At 38.4% G+C, this 19,043-nt stretch overlaps 1 protein-coding gene across 1 annotated transcript in view; it reads left to right on the top strand.

Moving 5' to 3' along the window:
* CNTNAP2 (contactin associated protein 2) overlaps positions 1-19,043 on the top strand; it is a 1,282,126-nt gene that overhangs the window by 151,969 nt on the left and 1,111,114 nt on the right. The gene's annotated exons all lie outside the window — the stretch shown is intronic.

Genomic DNA, 19,043 nt, shown 5'->3' on the forward strand with positions numbered 1-19,043 from the left:
CCAACAATTGGAAGGGAAAGAGGTTAGGCAGTTAGTATTGAACTTGAAAATGTTCTTTAGTTGGGTACACTCAGTGGAAGAAGATATTAAAGATCCTGCTTGTCTTCAGGTTGGGGTCTTGCCACATTGACATGCCTGTCAGACTCCTTCTAGCACATACAGGTATCAATTTTACAATACAGCAGAACTGTTTCCTGCAATCTGCATTTTTTACCTGATAGCTGGTCCACAGTTTTAAAGTTGTGCAAACATCAATTAAGTGATTGATTGATTGATTGATTTCATTTAAATCCTATCAGTTCAACAAGGCTATAGGCAGTTCACAAATTGGTACAGAAGTTAGAGGAGCAAATCAGGTATAAATATTATTCCTTAAGATAAAAATACAAGAATCGTTGGAATTGTCCATTCTTTGAAAGTATCAAAAGCTGGTCTTTAGATTCTGCACAATCATTGCTTGAAATTTCAAGCCCTCCTCTGCAAGTGGAATCCAATATAGTCCCTGCCCCGGGCCTCTTCCTTTCACTTTTATCCTTCAAGAGGATTAACTGTAATGTGCCTTTCCAAAAGGGTTCGGGATGGGTTATACTGTCTGTGTTACAAACCTTTCCCTCAAATAACAGCAAGGCACACAGGATTTTAAACTGTTTCTTGAAGACATTTTTTTTCCACTTCTGGTCTGTCTGAACTGTTTGGATAGCTTCCAGGAGAACAGAACTGGAGAGACAATCAGGCTAGATGTCACTGAAGGAAATCCACTCCGGTTATATGTCATGGAACTGTCAGGCTTTCCTATGCATTTCAGGGAGCCTTCTGGAGTAGGAGATAATTTTTTAAAGCTGCCATATGTCAGCACTGTGTTTAACAGCATGAGAATAAATGGGTGAAATCTAGCATGAAGAAATTGCTTGGTATACGAGACCAACTTTTCTAATGGTATAGTAGTACAAGCTGCCCTGGAGTCAGGTGTGTGTAATTCTAAGGTGTGTATCAGAAATCACTCCCTAAGTGTGTGTATGTATCTGCATGTGTGTTTCTTTGTTAAGACCATTCCCAATATTCCCTCCAAGATGGTCAAAGGGAAAGCATTAAAGTGAGCTGGTAAATATGTATCTACAAGTGGAATAAATAAGAGAATCCAAATATTTTGCAGGTGCAAGCCTTTGTATTTCAGTAGTCAGGAAATTCTTGTAATATGCCTCAGTTTCTTTTGTAACTCTATTTCCAATTCATTCCTTGGCTTTATCCAGCCCCAAATTTAGCAGAAGCTCAGGTGATAGACCACTCAGATACATTTTAATTATTTAAATTAACTCCTTATAATTGGGGAAATCAACCAAGTAAGGGCCAGCTTGATCTTTATCCATATAAACAGAATTGATTGCCAAATCTTGGCCTGCATCCTAGGGACTCTGGCATCCAGTTTCAGGGCTGCATGGGCACACATCTGGATGTCATAAACAAGGATCTCAGAAGTCCAGACTGCACTCTTTCATAGGACGCAAAGCTGGAATCAGGTCCCAGCTGCATCTCATATAATAGCTGGGCAGCAGACTTTGTGTTAAATAATTTAATGGCATCTGGAATGAAACATCCTCCCTGGCTGCAATGGAATCTCAGCATGGCAATGACACTGTCGTGTGCCATACTGGAAGCAAAATTTGCATAAGCCTTGTCCATAAGCCTAAATATTTATTTTTAATTAATTTGTTCAATTTCATGATTATATAATGTGCCAATTATGGGTTTATTGCTATTTGAAAATACCATGACTTTTCTCTTCAAATAGTTTATGATCCACTTCTCCTTACCATACTGAGCTAAAGCCCTCAGCATTTTTCTAGGGTCATCCTGTGTCAGGGACAAAATTGCAGCATCATCTGCATAAAATAAAATTGGTAGCTATTTGACTGCTATCATTTGAACCAAGCAAATCTGAGCCATGCAGACAGCTAACTACGGAGTTTATATACACATTAAACAGGAAAGGGGCCTATTTAATATTTACAAATACAGCCTTGTTGTAAAATTGGTGCCTTGTGACACTACAGAATTAGGCAATGGTCAATTATAAATGTACCTTCCTTAAAACCAGCCTACGTGTCCCCTAACATATGCTCTTGAGTGATCCATTCATACAGCTTCCAACATAAATACCTCACATATGGTATAGTCTACTGCATTATATCAATAGCATATTTCTATCTTTATTTCTGGATATTAGGGCAATTGTTGCAGCTTCCCAGCCTTCTGAGTCATTGGCTGTGTTTTTAATGTAGGTAAATAGAGATGTGAGGAATGAGTCCACAATCTACATCATCCTTTATTTTTCCAGTATAAAATCACAACTAAGGACTTTTGCCAGTTTCAGCTGATCCATCAACTCTTTTACTTCAGTGACTGTTACCAAGGCCCTGCTTTGCCAATTATTTTTGTCCAATGTTCCTAGGAGAGGAGAATATGGAGGCTGGCAACTCAAAACCATTTGACTATAATATCTAGTTTTGTTCTGAACTTTTTGTTCTTTCTTCTCTTTGTTTTCTACTCTGATAAACCACAGCATATACTCACGTGTACTGAGCAGGGCTTGGATGTTGCTGGGAACCAATAACAGTTTGCCCAGAGCCTCACAAAACAATCTTTCTTCCATCTCAGCCCTTGCCTTCAAGGATGTGTTTATTATTTAAGATATTTGTGCTATTTTTTCTAAATCTCTGAAGGTCTACAAAATAGTTTACAAAAATAAGAATAATGAAATATATGTATAGATACTTGGACCTGGGAACTTGACTCACAAACTTGAATTATTTAAGCCCATCTTCCTGTGCCTTATAATACACTAAGACTGTGTCTTGGAGCTTAACAATCTCTTATTGTTTCCCTAAAAGCAGAAAGTCTGCCTCTGATAAATAAATTCCAGAATAGCACTGGAGGGACGGAGGGAGGAGAAAGGAAGTTTCAGTTCAATTCAAAGGTTATTTTGGTCAAAGACCAGTATAGAACAAAGCAACAAATGGTTCATTCAAAAGTAGAAGGGGAAGGCCAGCTATGAAACACAAGCTGAATGGGTAAAAGAGAATATTATTTTAACTAGTATTATTTTCTAAGGAATTATTTTTAAACAAGCAATGCGCGGAAGTGGAAGAAGACAATAGAATAGGAAGGACAAGAGACCTCTTCCAGAAAATTAGAAACATTGGAGGTAAATTCCAGGCAAAAATGGGTATGATCAAAAACAAAGATGGCAAGGACCTAACAGAAGAAGAAGAGATCAAGAAAAGGTGGCAAGAATATACGGAAGACCTGTATAGGAAGGATAACAATATCGGGGATAGCTTTGACAGTGTGGTCGGTGAGCTAGAGCCAGACATCCTGAAGAGTGAGGTTGAATGGGCCTTAAGAAGCATTGCTAATAACAAGGCAACAGGAGACGACGGCATCCCAGCTGAACTGTTCAAAATCTTGCAAGATGATGCTGTCAAGGTAATGCATGCTATATGCCAGCAAATTTGGAAAACACAAGAATGGCCATCAGACTGGAAAAAATCAACTTATATCCCCATACCAAAAAAGGGAAACACTAAAGAATGTTCAAACTATCAAACAGTGGCACTCATTTCACATGCCAGTAAGGTAATGCTCAAGATCCTGCAAGGTAGACTTCAGCAGTTCATGCAGCGAGAATTGCCAGATGTACAAGCTGGGTTTAGAAAAGGCAGAGGAACTAGAGACCAAATTGCCAATATCCGCTGGATAATGGAAAAAGCGAGGGAGTTTCAGAAAAACATCTATTTCTGTTTTATTGACTATTCTAAAGCCTTTGACTGTGTGGACCATAACAAATTGTGGCAAGTTCTTAGTGGTATGGGGATACCAAGTCATCTTGTATGCCTCCTGAAGAATCTGTATAACGACCAAGTAGCAACAGTAAGAACAGACCACGGAACAACAGACTGGTTTAAGATTGGGAAAGGAGTATGGCAGGGCTGTATACTCTCACCCTACCTATTCAACTTGTATGCAGAACACATCATGCGACAAGCTGGGCTTGAGGAATCCAAGGCTGGAGTTAAAATCTCTGGAAGAAACATTAACAATCTCAGATATGCAGATGATACCACTTTGATGGCTGAAAGTGAAGAGGAACTGAGGAGCCTTATGATGAAAGTGAAAGAAGAAAGTGCAAAAGCTGGTTTGCAGCTAAACCTCAAAAAAAACAAGATTATGGCAACCAGCTTGATTGATAACTGGCAAATAGAGGGAGAAAATGTAGAAGCAGTGAAAGACTTTGTATTCCTAGGTGCAAAGATTACTGCAGATGCTGACTGCAGTCAGGAAATCAGAAGGTGCTTAATCCTTGGAAGAAGAGCAATGACAAATCTCGATAAAATAGTTAAGAGCAGAGACATCACACTGACAACAAAGGCCCGCATAGTTAAAGCAATGGTGTTCCCTGTAGTAACATATGGTTGCGAGAGCTGGACCATAAGGAAGGCTGAGCGAAGGAAGATCGATGCTTTTGAACTGTGATGTTGGAGGAAAATTCTGAGAGTGCCTTGGACTGCAAGAAGATCAAACCAGTCCATCCTCCAGGAAATAAAGCCAGACTGCTCACTTGAGGGAATGATATTAAAGGCAAAACTGAAATACTTTGGCCACATAATGAGAAGACAGGACACCCTGGAGAAGATGCTGATGCTAGGGAGAGTGGAAGGCAAAAGGAAGAGGGGCCGACCAAGGGCAAGATGGATGGATGATATTCTAGAGGTGACGGACTCGTCCCTGGGGTAGCTGGGGGTGTTGACGACCGACAGGAAGCTCTGGCGTGGGCTGGTCCATGAAGTCACGAAGAGTCGGAAGCGACTAAACGAATAAACAACAACAACAGTATTATTTTCACTATTGTTATCAGTAAAAACTGTGTCTAAAGTTAGGAAACAGAGTTATTTGTCTTAAGAACTTAACATTAATGACATAAAATTAAGATTCTATGACAGAAGTAAGCAAAAAAAGTAAAATCTCTCTATGTGTACTTATTCAGAATTAGTCAAGGGTTAGCCACAGTTGTACTATATTAAGGAAAGTGGGGGTTAGTCAACTAGATCTTATCTTGCAGGCAGCATAACAGAATTTGGCAATTGAATTGAACTGAAGCTGTATAGTCAATCAGCTGATTTATGTCAAGGAACCCTCAAGCAAGATGAAAATCTTGTATTTTTCTCTTCTTTTCCTTTTGCTATAGTGAAAGGGGGAGGGACGGACATATTCTCAGCCACCATATGGCCTTTGGAAATAATGCATAGTTCATTGCTAGAAAACTGCCTCCAGTGGCCACCAATGAAATTCCCAACTAGAATATGAAACCTGAGTATTTCAATTTAAATCACAGGAATGTAATTTTTGTTGAAGTGTCATTATAGGTATTAATTTACTATTCAGCTCCAGACAATATTTACAGTACAGATGCAACTAGGGTGTATTATGTGGGATCTTAGGTCACAGACTGAACAGTGAGGATCACTTTGAATAACATCTGCAATAATTTGTTTTTAAAAATTTCCACTGCATTAAGATATATCAAAAAGAAAATTATGTGTAATTAAAGTATGCAATTTAAAAGACAAAGGGCATTCTTACTACTGGAGGCATTTGATGGTCTCTTGTGGATATGAAAGATAGCTTCGTATGCTTACATGTTCATATAATCTTTTCAAGAGCTGAATGGAACTGTTAAATGCTCCGAAAATATCTAAAATAATGAAATTTGGTTTGCTACTGAGATTTCATCTGCAATTAACTTTAAAAAAAGTTTTATTCAATGGAAGCCAAACATTTCCATACAATTAGTGATACTGATGAATATTACAAATTTCAAAAGTGTAGTTACAGATTTTATGTAATGACTCAAAGAGAATATAGAAATTCCTTTTCAAGACTTTTAAAACATTTCTAAAAATCCACTTTAGTCAGAGAGTATAACATTTAAGCCTAAAGCACCATATGCCTATGCAGTCCGATCTAAGTTGAAAGCCTTGGGTAAAACTCTGTTTATGGCTCCAAGCAAAGTCACATTGAATGGTTTAGTTTACTCCAAGCTGTTTAGCTTACCAGATAAGCTGAAGCCATGGAATGTAAACCAGTCTTGTTCACTTGAACCCCATTTTACAGCCAAATCTCACTGGACATTGGATTTGTGCAGTACAGAGTCTACGTTTTCAGAATTTATGTTGATGCCAGCAGACACCAATGAGAGTGGATCCATCTGTGCCAAGGCTGCAGGAGCCAGTGCCAAGCTTCCTTGAACTGCAGTGTAATGATTGCCTACTCTAATAGACTCAGACATACATGCATGACGGAGAGTGGTTTAGGGATGCCTACAGAGAGTGCTTGCTGAGAGTCGCCAGCCTTCATGATCAGATTCGGATGCGAGTATTCTCTGCCAGAAGCCCCCTCTTGTGTGGAACCCCCTCCCACCAGATGGAAATACCATGCACCCTGCTTCTCATATTCTGAAGCTTTTTGAAAACATGGCTAATTCAATGTGCATTGCTACAAGCTTACATTTATTTATTATTTATTAATTATTTGTTATTTGTTATTTATTATTTTATTTTGTACTGGGAGAAATAAAATGTATATATTAAATGCACACAAATGTGTATGTATGAGAGAAATGTACACCAAAATGATTATGTTCTGTTTTGGGGAAGTTGGAAGAGTTTTCCTAGGCTACCTGGCAGATGGATAGGTTTGCCTGAGATTCTTTTTGCCTCTGTGCATTTTTCTGAGCATCACCAGAATGTCTTATGTGAGACTGGCATTTGTTATCTTTGCAAGAACAAATCAGTGATGTGGAATTCGGGGTTGAGATCCTAATTCGGCTTGTGTTTGGCTGTTTTGGCCAAGACTTACTTGACTATGAGCCTAATCAGTTTGCTTCTGTTAAATGAAGTTGGAATAGAAAATTATAGGCTTAAAAAAATGGGTGTCTGTTTTGGAATTTAGAGCAACCTGTATTCAGGTTCTTGGATAAGTTTCTTTTCTTATAGTATCTTATGGCATTGAGAAGTGAGATACCAGTGTGCAAAGGCTCTTTAAGTTTTTTTCCTTTTACCCAAACATGACATTATGTGCTCAAGAATCCTAGGTTGGTCACATGTTGCCTTTCCTCTTTATAGCAGATGGCAAATACCACCACTTCCACCAGCACCAGCACTATTAGGATAGCATTGGGATGTACATCATTGCCTTGAACTGACCAAGTGATGCCATCAAAGTCCTTATGCAGTGCCTGAAGGTTGTGGGAATCTGGATGGGGGAGAACAGGCTCAAACCTGACAAGCCTGAGTGAGGGTTTCAAGTCTCCCCTATTCTTGAGATTTTCAATCTTTCCCTGGGGGGTGAACTTCCCTAGTCAGAGATGATGTGCAATTTGGGGGTCCTCTTGGATCATAGCTCCTGCTCAAAGAATAGGTGACTGCCATGGCTAGGAGATCTTTGCACAGATTTGTCTTGTGCACCAAAAGTGCACATTCCTGGACTGGGAGGCCTTGCTCATGGTGACTCATGCCTTAATCACCTCTGGCTTGGATTACTATAACAAGCGTTACATGGGGCTGCTCTTGAAGAGTATTTGGAAGGTGCAGCTGATCCAGAATGCAGCAGCACAGGTTCTGTTATATGAGATTTGCTCATATAACACCACTGCTCCACAAACTGCACTGGCTCCCAATAAGTTTCTGAATCCAATTCAAGGTGCTGGTTACTACCTAAAGAGCACTACATGGCACAGGACCAGGCTATTTATGGGACCACCTGTTCCCCATTGTTTCTGCCCATCCACCAAGTCTAGCAGGGTGGGTGTGCTCCAGATCCCCTCTATTAAACAATGCCGTCTTGCTGGACCCTTTCTAGTGGATATGCTTGCCCTGTGGAACAGCATCCCTCCAGTGATCTGGATGTCCCTGACCCTGTAAGCCATTAATAAGGTTCTGAAAACCTGGCTGTTCCTCCAGGCTTTGAGGCCAGCTAGGTGAGCTCTGCTGGTGATGTGGCTTTTGTTTCAGGGAATATTTTTTTAAACTGGGGGATTTATATCATTGTGATGGTTATAATCTTTGTATGCAATCCAGAGTCACTGTGTGAGATGGTCAGCTCTATAAATCGTTTAAAGAGATTAAGAGAGAGAGAGCATCCTCCGAATAAATTACTTCCAGTTATTTCTGGGAATAGGTTGAAATGCTAAGTATTTGTTCATACAGTGACTAGGAGTCAAGTGCAATGTGACTGCACGTAACTAGTGATGCTTAACTATTGCTAATAGAATAGAACTACCAGATGTCATGCATTATACTGAACTATTTTTATTATACTTTGCAATTGAATTTTGTTTCTCTATTCACTCTGTTTTTTCAAATGCCAACATATTGTTACTCCGTGTACTGTATACTACTTAACAGATTGCATTGGTCATAAACTCCTGTTGATGATTAATGCTTTCTTATTAAAAATAGATTGATATTTAAGAGTATATGCTGTTATCAAACATAACTTGGTAGTACAGGATATTTTTCCCCCTGATGGGATGTCCATGAAGCATAAAAACATCAGATGTCATTTGCTGGATTGAATCAAGTGTTCATATTGTAGAATATTTTATTTGTAACACAGCCATCCAGCCCTTTCTTTAAAATTTACAAGTATGTCATAATGGCAGAAGACTTCTTTTGTTGCTTGTAGAGTTGAATAGTCCACTAATTTTGAGATTTTAACATCACTCACTATGGATCATTTATAAGCTTAAATCTTCTATGTATACATCATTTTTAAAAAAATTCATATGGAAATATATATGCAAGTTATAGTTAATGTGGATTTTTATATAGATATAATGATATAACACATATTTTGCACATGCCACTGTTATATATTGCATAATTTTTTACACAAATTGAAAGCCAAAAATAGCATCACAAAATTGAAAGGAATATAAAATAAAAAAGGTGATTGTCTTGTGATGTGTACATTGCTCAAGGGGTGTAAATCAAGTTAACTGACATCCAACTGGGCATCAAATAGATCCTCGAGTATCTCAAATTGTGTTTGTCCCCAGCATTTGGTAATTAGAACTAGAGTCTCACTTAGCTGACATGCTTCATAGCCATTTAGACATATTTTCTATGAATACATCCCCCTTTTTCTTACTCAATTTTATTTTTATAATATATTCAATGGGGCATACACAAAATAAGTTTTAACATAGTAGCAGGGCTGCTAAGTTTGTTTGCTTCTTGATACAAAGGATAAAAAGGTGTCCTCTTCCATTTCGCATTAAAAGAAAAGTTGGGCTGGAAGTTAAATCTTATTTCAACAACGCCAATAAGACATTGTTTTCCACTACGCAGCAAGATAGCAGGATAGTTTAAGAAGCACATGGTGGGCTAAATGTCACATACACAATTCTGTTTTCAGCAGAGAACAGTAGCTGGGGACTTAGGGGGAATAGTTGGGGAATGCCATTCCCGATCTGCCACCTGAGCATTATAGACCAATTTTTCTCCACCGCTACATGGTCAGTAGAGAATCTTGTCAGAGATACCGTAGTGCAAGGTTCCCACAGGTGCTTGGACTAAAATGAGATGCAAGGTCAGCTCCAGTTGTAAAATCCAGTTACTCTAACAATTGTAACTATATCTTGTGCCAGTGAAAAATTCTGCCTGTAAACTTATACACTGTGGAAAGAAATGCTTTTTGTGAAGAAGTTCTCATTGTTAATCAATTTTATTGAGTGACCCATTTATAAGAGCAAAATAACTTTTCACAAAAAAAGGCCATTTCTATTCATCTCTGCATGCTTAAGACAAATCAGTTTGTGTGTGTATGTGTGCATGTGAGGGCACTCTTTGTGTGTAAGGGTGGGGTGGGGTAAGGAGGATTCTGTTTCAGAGACAAGGTGCTAAAGAACTTACCTTTGTTTTGATGTTTCCTTCCTTTCATCATAACAATATCCACTGGGGCAGTTTATCTTTTCATAAGGCTGCTAACACCTCCAAACTAGCACTCTAAATGCTGGATAAAAATGAGCGGCCTTGGCTTTTTGCATGTCACTTCCATCCCTGTGCCAGCAATGTAGCCAGGATAGTGGTAGAAGAAACTTCATCTCTGGTCCCATAACTCAAGATTTAGTGGCAGAAAAAAAAAATCATGAAAAAATGTATGCCCCATTATTTTTCTGCCAGTATTATCAGTACAGACTTTCTTCCATCTTTTCACTATTTGTGTTTTCCAGATGCCTGTTTGATGAATGGATGATGATTATCTAGAGGAAAGATAATCCTGTGGAATGTTTCTGTTGAAGCAGTAGGCTTTACTTTACCCATATTTGTTTTTATAACATGTCAGATAGGCATTCGCTTTGTTATCTGCTGGGGAGAAAAATACCTGGTATGTAACAAGGAGTAAAACACAATTGTTTTCTAGTTATAATTAATAAACCTGTAAAAATAGTATCAGCTGGCATTGTGAATATCATAGGCTAGCATTTAGGCCTGCAGTAAAGAATTGAAGACATAGTATATTGTAGAGAAACAGCAGGTTATCACCTTAAAGGCCATCTACTTATCTGGGTAATCAGGTGCACCACATATAGGTAGGGTACAATAAAATGGTATGATTTTCTGACAGACAAATACAGCCTCATGGGGGAGGTATGAATTGCAGTTCTTTCTACCTACTTAAGTTTTCTTTGAGCCTCCCTAGGATCTCTTATGAAAGTAAGATAGATACTCATTTAAAAAAGAAAACGAAGTTATTTCCCATTCTTGGGCCAATCCTTTTGTGAGGCAGAATGGAGCAGCTGCCCCAATCAGGTGATAATGCTATCATGAAATGGTATTATTTTTATTTTTATTATTTGATTCATTACTGTATAGTATTGTGTTTTTTTTTCCCCAAAGAAAAATGGCTATGGGATTTTCTACCTCAGATGCCAATATAACTTGGCAGCCTTAAGTACTATAAATCTAACCTTTCAGGATTATATGTGTGAGAATGTCAGCCTTCCCAAGTAGACCAGACAGGAAACATGACCAGATGAGCTAATTCTACTTTATTGTAAGGCTACATTAACAGAATCTTGCAAGTCTGAAAGTACAAATCTCCTGCCATCTCTTTTTACAGCCTGATAGTTAGGGAAGTTTTTTTCTGAGTTTCTTTCTCTTCCCATTATGCAGCTTCAGGCTATGTCCCCTCTTATCTCATTGTTCCCAAGGCAGCATCTCTTCACCCCCCCCCCCAGCTCCCAAGATCATTCCCACATACCATTGCAGAGAGTTAGCATACATCCAGTTTTTCCTGGACATATCCTCCTTTCAGAGCTTAAATGTCTCTCTAGCTGTTTTTCTTTTTTAAAAACAAACTAACAAATTGCACAGAGATGGAAAATTTGACACTACCCACTGTGGAGGAATGGTTGGTGAAATTGACAGATCTTAAGATTGGCCCCCTCCTTGCTCCTTTTCCGGAAGGCCCTAAAGACATGGTTTTGTCAGAAGGCCTGGGAACCCCAGGTTGCTTCAGAGCCAATCAAGTGGCTGGTATGAATGTGTGTGTTGCTGCATAAAATACACATAGAAAGGAATGTGGTGGCACCAGCAGCCCCAGGCACACTTGGGGCTGGGAGCCATGAGCCCACTATGCAAATAGACACATATATTCCCCATTGTGTGCTTGCTTACTCTCTTGTATTCCCTTCCCCTCCAATTTCTCTGTCCTGCAAGGTGGAAAATTAAGAAGAAAAACAATAGGTCGGGCACAGGACAACACATACTTAATGTGATGGCAATCACATGACTGAGGGATGTTGCGAAGGTCGTACATGCAGGCATTGGTCATAAAGTTATACTTTCAGCACCATTGTAACTTCAAATAGTCATTGAAGAAAGCAGTAGGTAGGCAAGGTTTATCTGTAATAGCTTTACAAGAAACCTGGTTTTCAGGAGAGGATGACCCAGTAGAACTCCCTGGTTTTCAATGCTGGTATACCCTTGCCCCAAATCTAAAGTATAATGATGAACCTCAGGGGGCTCATGCATTCTTACTAAAGAACTGTAATGGCAGGGTGAGAACTTATGAAATGGGGATAATTTGCCTCATATACTGGCCATGAAATTCAGATATAAAGATTTTGAGCTTGTACAGGTAAATGTTTATATTCCACTAAATGGATCCTCTTATTACAATTCTGACTACTGAATACATTTAGAAACAACATTGGAAGAAATGATTACTTTGCACAGACACACGCTAATTATTTTACTTGGTGATTTTAATGCTAAGCTAGGCCAATCTTTTCATGATTTTGCTCGATATAGTGGACTCCCAAATGATTTTTTTGATAATCATCCACATTGGTATTCAAGAGATAACAAAAATGCTGGCCTATACTTGGTATCACTGATTTTTGAATGTGATCTTCAAATTCTGGGAGGCAAGGATCATAATTATGTATACACTTTCCATTCAGGCCATTCAAGTAGTGTGTTAGACCTTATTTGCGTATCAAAAAGTAAAGCTAACCTTTTCTCAGAGGCCATAGTCTATCTAAGAGGACAAAGCAATCATCAGCCAGTGAATGTGAAATTCCTAGGCCGTTTAGAGTTAAGATCATATAACATTGCTGATAGATGGGTTATAACTAACTCAGAGGTGAATCAGAATGAAAGGTTCATGTGGTCCAGAGAAGATACCAAGGCAATATTGAATAGCCTCAAATCGGAGAATGCTATCAGTTGGGCCAGTCCAGTCACCCACCGCTGACTGGCAGTCAGTCTCCAATGCAATTACAAATTTGTGACACGTGTTGAAGGAACACCTAATAACTAAATCTTAATCCAAAGGTTTCCCTAGAGATAGACCTCCCTGGTTTAACAATGAATGTCATTAGATGAAAAAGAAATTGAAGGCAGCTATGAGATTTGCTCAGAGATATTTCTCTGTACATATAAAAGCTAAGATGCTATCTATAGAAAAAGAATATAAGAAACTCATTAAATCAAAGAAAAAAAGTTATGCTGTTTCAATTTGGTCAGGACTTGAGCTGTCAGCAAGAAGTCATAATTTAGCTATATTGTGGCACCCTGGAGCTGGAATCCTGAAAGAATGGAGATTCCCATTTGGCATACCAATCTCAGCTGAGGATTGGGAAAATTATTATTATCACTTGTTCCCTGTCTTGGAACCTGTTGAGAAACAGTTACTAAATAGAGATTTACCACCTACTGAAGCTATACCCCTCTGGTTGCCAATATTAGAAAACAAGATTAAGTCTATTATAAAAGTCTTAAAGAGCAATAAAGCCCCTGATGATGACTTTCTATGAGCCAAGCTATTCAAAAAATACCCCAACTGGCAGGTCCTTCTTTTTACAGGTTTATTCACGCATATATGTAATAGCCACATATATATAATCCCAGTTGTGTGGAAGTTGGCAATTGTAATTACTATATACAAAAAAGGGAATAAAGAAGGATCCTAGCAATTAGAGGCCCATCAATCTAATAGATATAATGGGTAAAATATATGTCAGGTTCCTCTTGAGTAGAGTGAGAGCTGGGTAGCTGAAAAGTGTATTCTCACAGAAGAACAAGCTGGCTTTAGACAGAGTCAATCCACTGTTGCCAATTGCTTTGTCTTGAACCATTTAATTACTTAAATATGTCTGTAAGGGGAGGCAATTGTTTGCTGCCTTTATAGATGTCAGTGCAGAATTTGACACAGTAAACTGAAAAATATTATAGAGGAAATTGACTGTCCTCAATGTGGAACCCAGACTGCTTGCACTGATCAAGGCCCTTTACACAAGTACTTGCTTGAGAGTGCAGTTTGGGATTAATGGAACCATGACAAGCAGGATCAATATTTACAAAGGAGTAGGACAAGGGTTCATACTTGCTCCAATGCTATTCAATCTATGTATTAATGACTTACCAGGACTAACGAAGGATCCTGAAGTACACATGCCTGAGGTACTCAACAGACATTGCAACATCTGGCTATATGCTGACAATATGATTTTACTATCATATTCACAAGTTGGGTTGTGTAGGTTGTTAAGAAGACTTGGCTCCTACTGTCATAATAATTGCCTGATTATTAATAAATCAAAGTCAAAGATCATGTTTTTTGGAAAACAACATCACAACCATAGATGGGGAGTCAAAAGGGCAAGTCAACACCTTTCTTTATTTAGGAGTAGTCTTCTCCAAGAGTGGATCTTGGCTCCCTCATAATCAAAGGAGCTCACTCAGGGTGAGGGTATGTAGGAATTTATTGTTAAAATTAATAAAACACTGTTATCCAGGTTACTTAGCTCCAATTATTAATGTATACAAAGCCAAGGTTACCCCTGTGGTCTTACATGGAGCTGAAGTTTGAGGTTTAAACATGTACCACTAGATCAAACACAATCACAGCATCTGAGAAGTAGTTTGGGTGTGGATAAAAGGACATCAGCTGCTGCAGTTAGAGCCAATTTGTTCTTTGTCTAAAATCAGGGCATACAATTATTGGTGCAAAATCAATGCTATGGAAACTGACAGACTCCCAAAATTGTTTCTGATAGAACAAACTAAAGCTCAATTATAGACCTCTTGGATTGCACAACTGACAAATTATATCAGGAGCTGTTTCATGTCCAGCTGTCTCTGGAAAACAAGTTAAAAAGATTGCTGCACAAAAAAAAAAAAAAAAAACCTGGACATTGAAGCTTAGAGAGATATAGTAAGGTCAGTGCATTGAAATGAATGAGCCACTCCAAATACACCTTCCAAATTGCAAAAAAAATAATAATACAGAAATGCCCAAGCATCTTAGGGGGTATTTACTTGAGCAAGATTTGAGCAGCTGGACACAATGATTAAATATGGAAATTTAACCAAGTTCCTTACAATTAATGTACTTGTATTTGCAGAACTCCTGAGAAAGAGGACACAGCACATTTATTATCTGAATGCCAACTGTATAAGAAAGAGAGAGATCAATATCTTGGACCACACACTAGATGGATAGCCTATTGGAACCCTTACATTAAAACAATATTCCATGTGCATTCAGACTCCCAACATTACATATAATACAGCCCTTTATTTGAACAAAAAAGTATAACAAACTGCATATATTGATCTGATTGGGCTAAATGGTAGGGGTGACACAGAAATATGGCTTGCATGTCCTTTTAGTTGTACTTTTTACCATTTTCTCGTATTATTCTATATTTTATATTTTGTATTTTGATATGGCATAGTGGCTAATCAACAAATTATTATGATTAGTGTTGGGGTGATTGTTTGGATCCTCTTCTGCCATCAACTTTCCCTTCCATAAAATATGACTGTTGCTGTTTGAAGAAGAAAACGAGGAGCTAGCTGTATCTCTGTGTTACCTCCCTATTCCCAAATAAACAACCAATGGGCATTCATGCATACAGCAAAATGTACATTTAGGGATCTCCTACTTACATACAGAAATAAATCTTGCTTATCAGAATTTCTTTTGTGTGCACAAAGAAGTACCTTTCATGATCTTCCCTTATGTTCATCAGAGAAGTGGAGAAAGATGAATGTGCAAATCCAGCAGTAAGAGGATGTAACCTTCAAAGGGGGGTTGTCTGTGTCCCATGCATGCTTCATTTGGTTTTTTCAGGCTCATGCAGAAGCCTGACAAAAATCAGTCTGCTCTACTAAATAGCAGAGAGGCACTGTGCTCCTGTGAGGTCCAAAGCTCTTCCAAATTATTTATGAAGAATGCACAGCTGCATTGTGTACCACCTTAGAGGTACAGTATTACTCCTAAAGAAACATCAGTATCCAAAAATAAAATCAAGAGTGGTCAATCCCTGTTTCTACCAGCTGCTTTCTATCACAACTGTTTTCTCTTCATAAAGGGGGGGGGGGATCAGAACGCCTTAACAATATTGACAAGGGAGCAGACCTAGCCATGCATGTTCTTGCTTGGCCTTTGTGAGCTCAAGACAAATACTAGAAGAGGACTAACATACTAATATGAACAATACCTTGGATACTGATCTGTAGAGTGTAATTTGCATACTGTACTTCAAGAAACCTTTTAACAGTCTTGTAAGATAGATCTTTCTTGTTAATGAATAACAAGGCAAGGTAAAGTAAAGTGTCCTTCCAGTCAAGATTGCTGGTGGCTTCATGAACATAGAGATCTCTATGTAGTTTTCTTTGCAGGAATAAAGAGGTAGTTTGCTATTGCCTTCTTTCAAGATGCCTCTTTGACTACTCTTTGGCATGTAGCAGTCGTGTCTCAAAGCAAATCTTTTTTGAAATCCACCAACATTGGGCAGGTGCTGCCACCTATCTAAGCTGGTAAAAGAAGAACTGCTTCCAAGGGCTTATATGCTACTGCAATTGATACCTATTCCTAGTGGCTTATATGCCCTATTTTTGTAAATAATGTTAAAAATATCCAGCATCTATAACAAAACAACACAATATAGCACAGTTTAGTGCTAGAGAGAAAGAAAATCACTCTACTTCAATTAACCCTCAAATTACAAAATGGTAATTTGGGATATTGCTGAGAGATACACATAAGCATTAGCTGTAATAATGTTTTTTGATAGTTTTACGTTTGAAATCTTCACTAACTTATTAGGATAAGAGTTGTATTGAATGTAGTTGGATGTGTTTTGAAGGAAATCTGATTAGCAACATCAGGCCATCCATCTGAACATCAATATCACTGCATCCACAAAAACTAAATCAATTCATAGTAGAATGTTATTTCCACACTTGCTCTGTCCTCCAACATCTTGCTGCCTCTCCCCATTTCCTGGCATCAACTGATTCTAGTGGCAGTCTCCTGGCTATTGCTAGGGCAGCCCTAAGATATCATAGTCTAGCTCAGTGTTTCTCAACCTCAGCAACTTTAAAATGTGTGGACTTCAATTCCCAGAATTCCCCAGCCAGCATGGCTGGCTGGGGAATTCTGGGAGTTGAAGTCCACACATCTTAAAGTTGCTGAGGTTGAGAAACACTGAGCTAGCTAAATACACTTAGTAGTCCCTGAAAATTTAAATAATAGTTACTCTTCCCTGTTTATCAGAAACTGCACCTCATTTTATGCATGGTTTGCAGGACTGGGTAAGTTAAAACTTAGAGAAAATTCTGCATTTTAGCTAAAAAAAAATTTCTCCTGATTAGTAACCAAGGGCAGCATTCTCTTTGTAATTGCTTTCATTTTCACTGCTGGCTTTTAGGTAGAAGTGGAATGAGTGTGATAAATCAAATCCAACAGTGAAGGCCTCTCGGAGGCTGTTTGTGTGAATGTCTACTGCTGGGCAAACACTGTACTATCCATCTGGAAATTAGAGAATGGGATTGCTATTCTAGAAAGCAGTGGAAATGTTTTTGAATTAAGGGACATATTCTTGCATATTCTTGCATAAAAGATCCCAATACCAGAAGACTGTGATAACGGATATGTTTTGATGGCTAGTTCAACAACAAGAAGGCAAATTCCTAATTCAGAAAATTAAGGGTCTCTTATGAGTTTATAATAAAATTCTATCCAGATTAATAAGTTCCCACTGTGTTGTGGACTCAAGTTTTTCATTAGGAGAGAAGCTATTTGGGACCAGAATGTAACTGAGTTGCTTCTGTTTTAAAATAGTTGTTAGTCCTCTGGCATCATTCTCTGAACTTCCACTATTGCTCTTCCATACTAATTATGCTAGTAGGACCAGACCCATTTTTTTTCTAGATCGTCAAGATTTTTGCTGCAAATGATGGCAAACTCTTATACTTAAGACCCATCACAGAGTGCACTGAAGCTCTATAATGGGCAGTCATCAGTTGTCCTTGCAATTTAGTTATCTTCCCCATTATATTTTCCAAGGGCCTTGGGAATGAAGTCACAATTGACTCACAATCATATATTCATTGGGACCAGATCCTGCCCCTCCATCAATTCTGTGACTGCATTGTTTTATTCCTGGAACTCAAATTCCTACAAAATATCACTATCCAGTATCAGATTCAAAATTAGCCTGCTTCTCAGTCAGAAAGGCTTTATTTATCCCACCTCCTCCCCTCCAATGTTCCTTCCCTGCCCCCAAGAAGAATGGCTTCCTAAATGTAGTCCATGATTACTGGCTCCTGAACTCTGTAACCATTGGGAATCACTACTTCTTTCCCCTTGTTTCTGAACTCTTGGAACAGCTGAAGGAGGTACATTTTTACAATTTGATCTTTCAACCTGGTGTACGTGAAATTTTCAACTGCCTTGATTCTTGCTATGAAAAGTTTGAATATACTTGCCTTCAGATTTGTTAACGTTCCATTGGTCTTCCACAGATTTATGATTCATATTTTCCATGATCATTTGGACAATTTTTTGACTGTGTATCTAGATAATTTGCTGATTTACTCTGATGATCTTGTCCTCCACATAGATCAATACCTTTGTTATTATAGCCTCTATGCCAAGCTAAATCTTTCACCTGCCACCTATATGTTGAGCAATTTGGGTTACTATATTTCTTAGAAAGGAATTAGGATGCACCCAACTAAAGGAAAATCAGTTTTATCTTAGGAGCCCTTGAATTATTCCAGATGCACTTTGATTTCTGGGCTCTGCCAGTTTTTACTTTAAATCTATTACTAATGTTGCCATATTGGCTACACTGTTTATGCATTTCACGAAGAGGATCTTCTTTCAGTAGAATTACAATGTGTACAAGCCTTTCTTTAATTCATTTCTCAGCCCATTTTCTATTATCCGGATCCTACCTATGTTATATAGGCTAACACATTTGATTTAACTTTTGGAGCTGTGTTTGTACAATCTGCTCCATAGTTGGGGATATTTCCTCCCCTGTGCATCCCTTTCCAGGCAACTACTTTTGGCCAAAAGAAACTATGATGTTTTTTTGGACATGAAGAACACTTTTCAGTATTGTTGCCATCTCCTTGAAGGCATAGAGTATTCTACAGAGGTATGATTGACCAAAATGATTTAAA

This window comes from Candoia aspera, chromosome 4 (genome assembly GCF_035149785.1).
Source record: "Candoia aspera isolate rCanAsp1 chromosome 4, rCanAsp1.hap2, whole genome shotgun sequence".
Lineage (NCBI taxonomy): Eukaryota > Metazoa > Chordata > Lepidosauria > Squamata > Boidae > Candoia > Candoia aspera.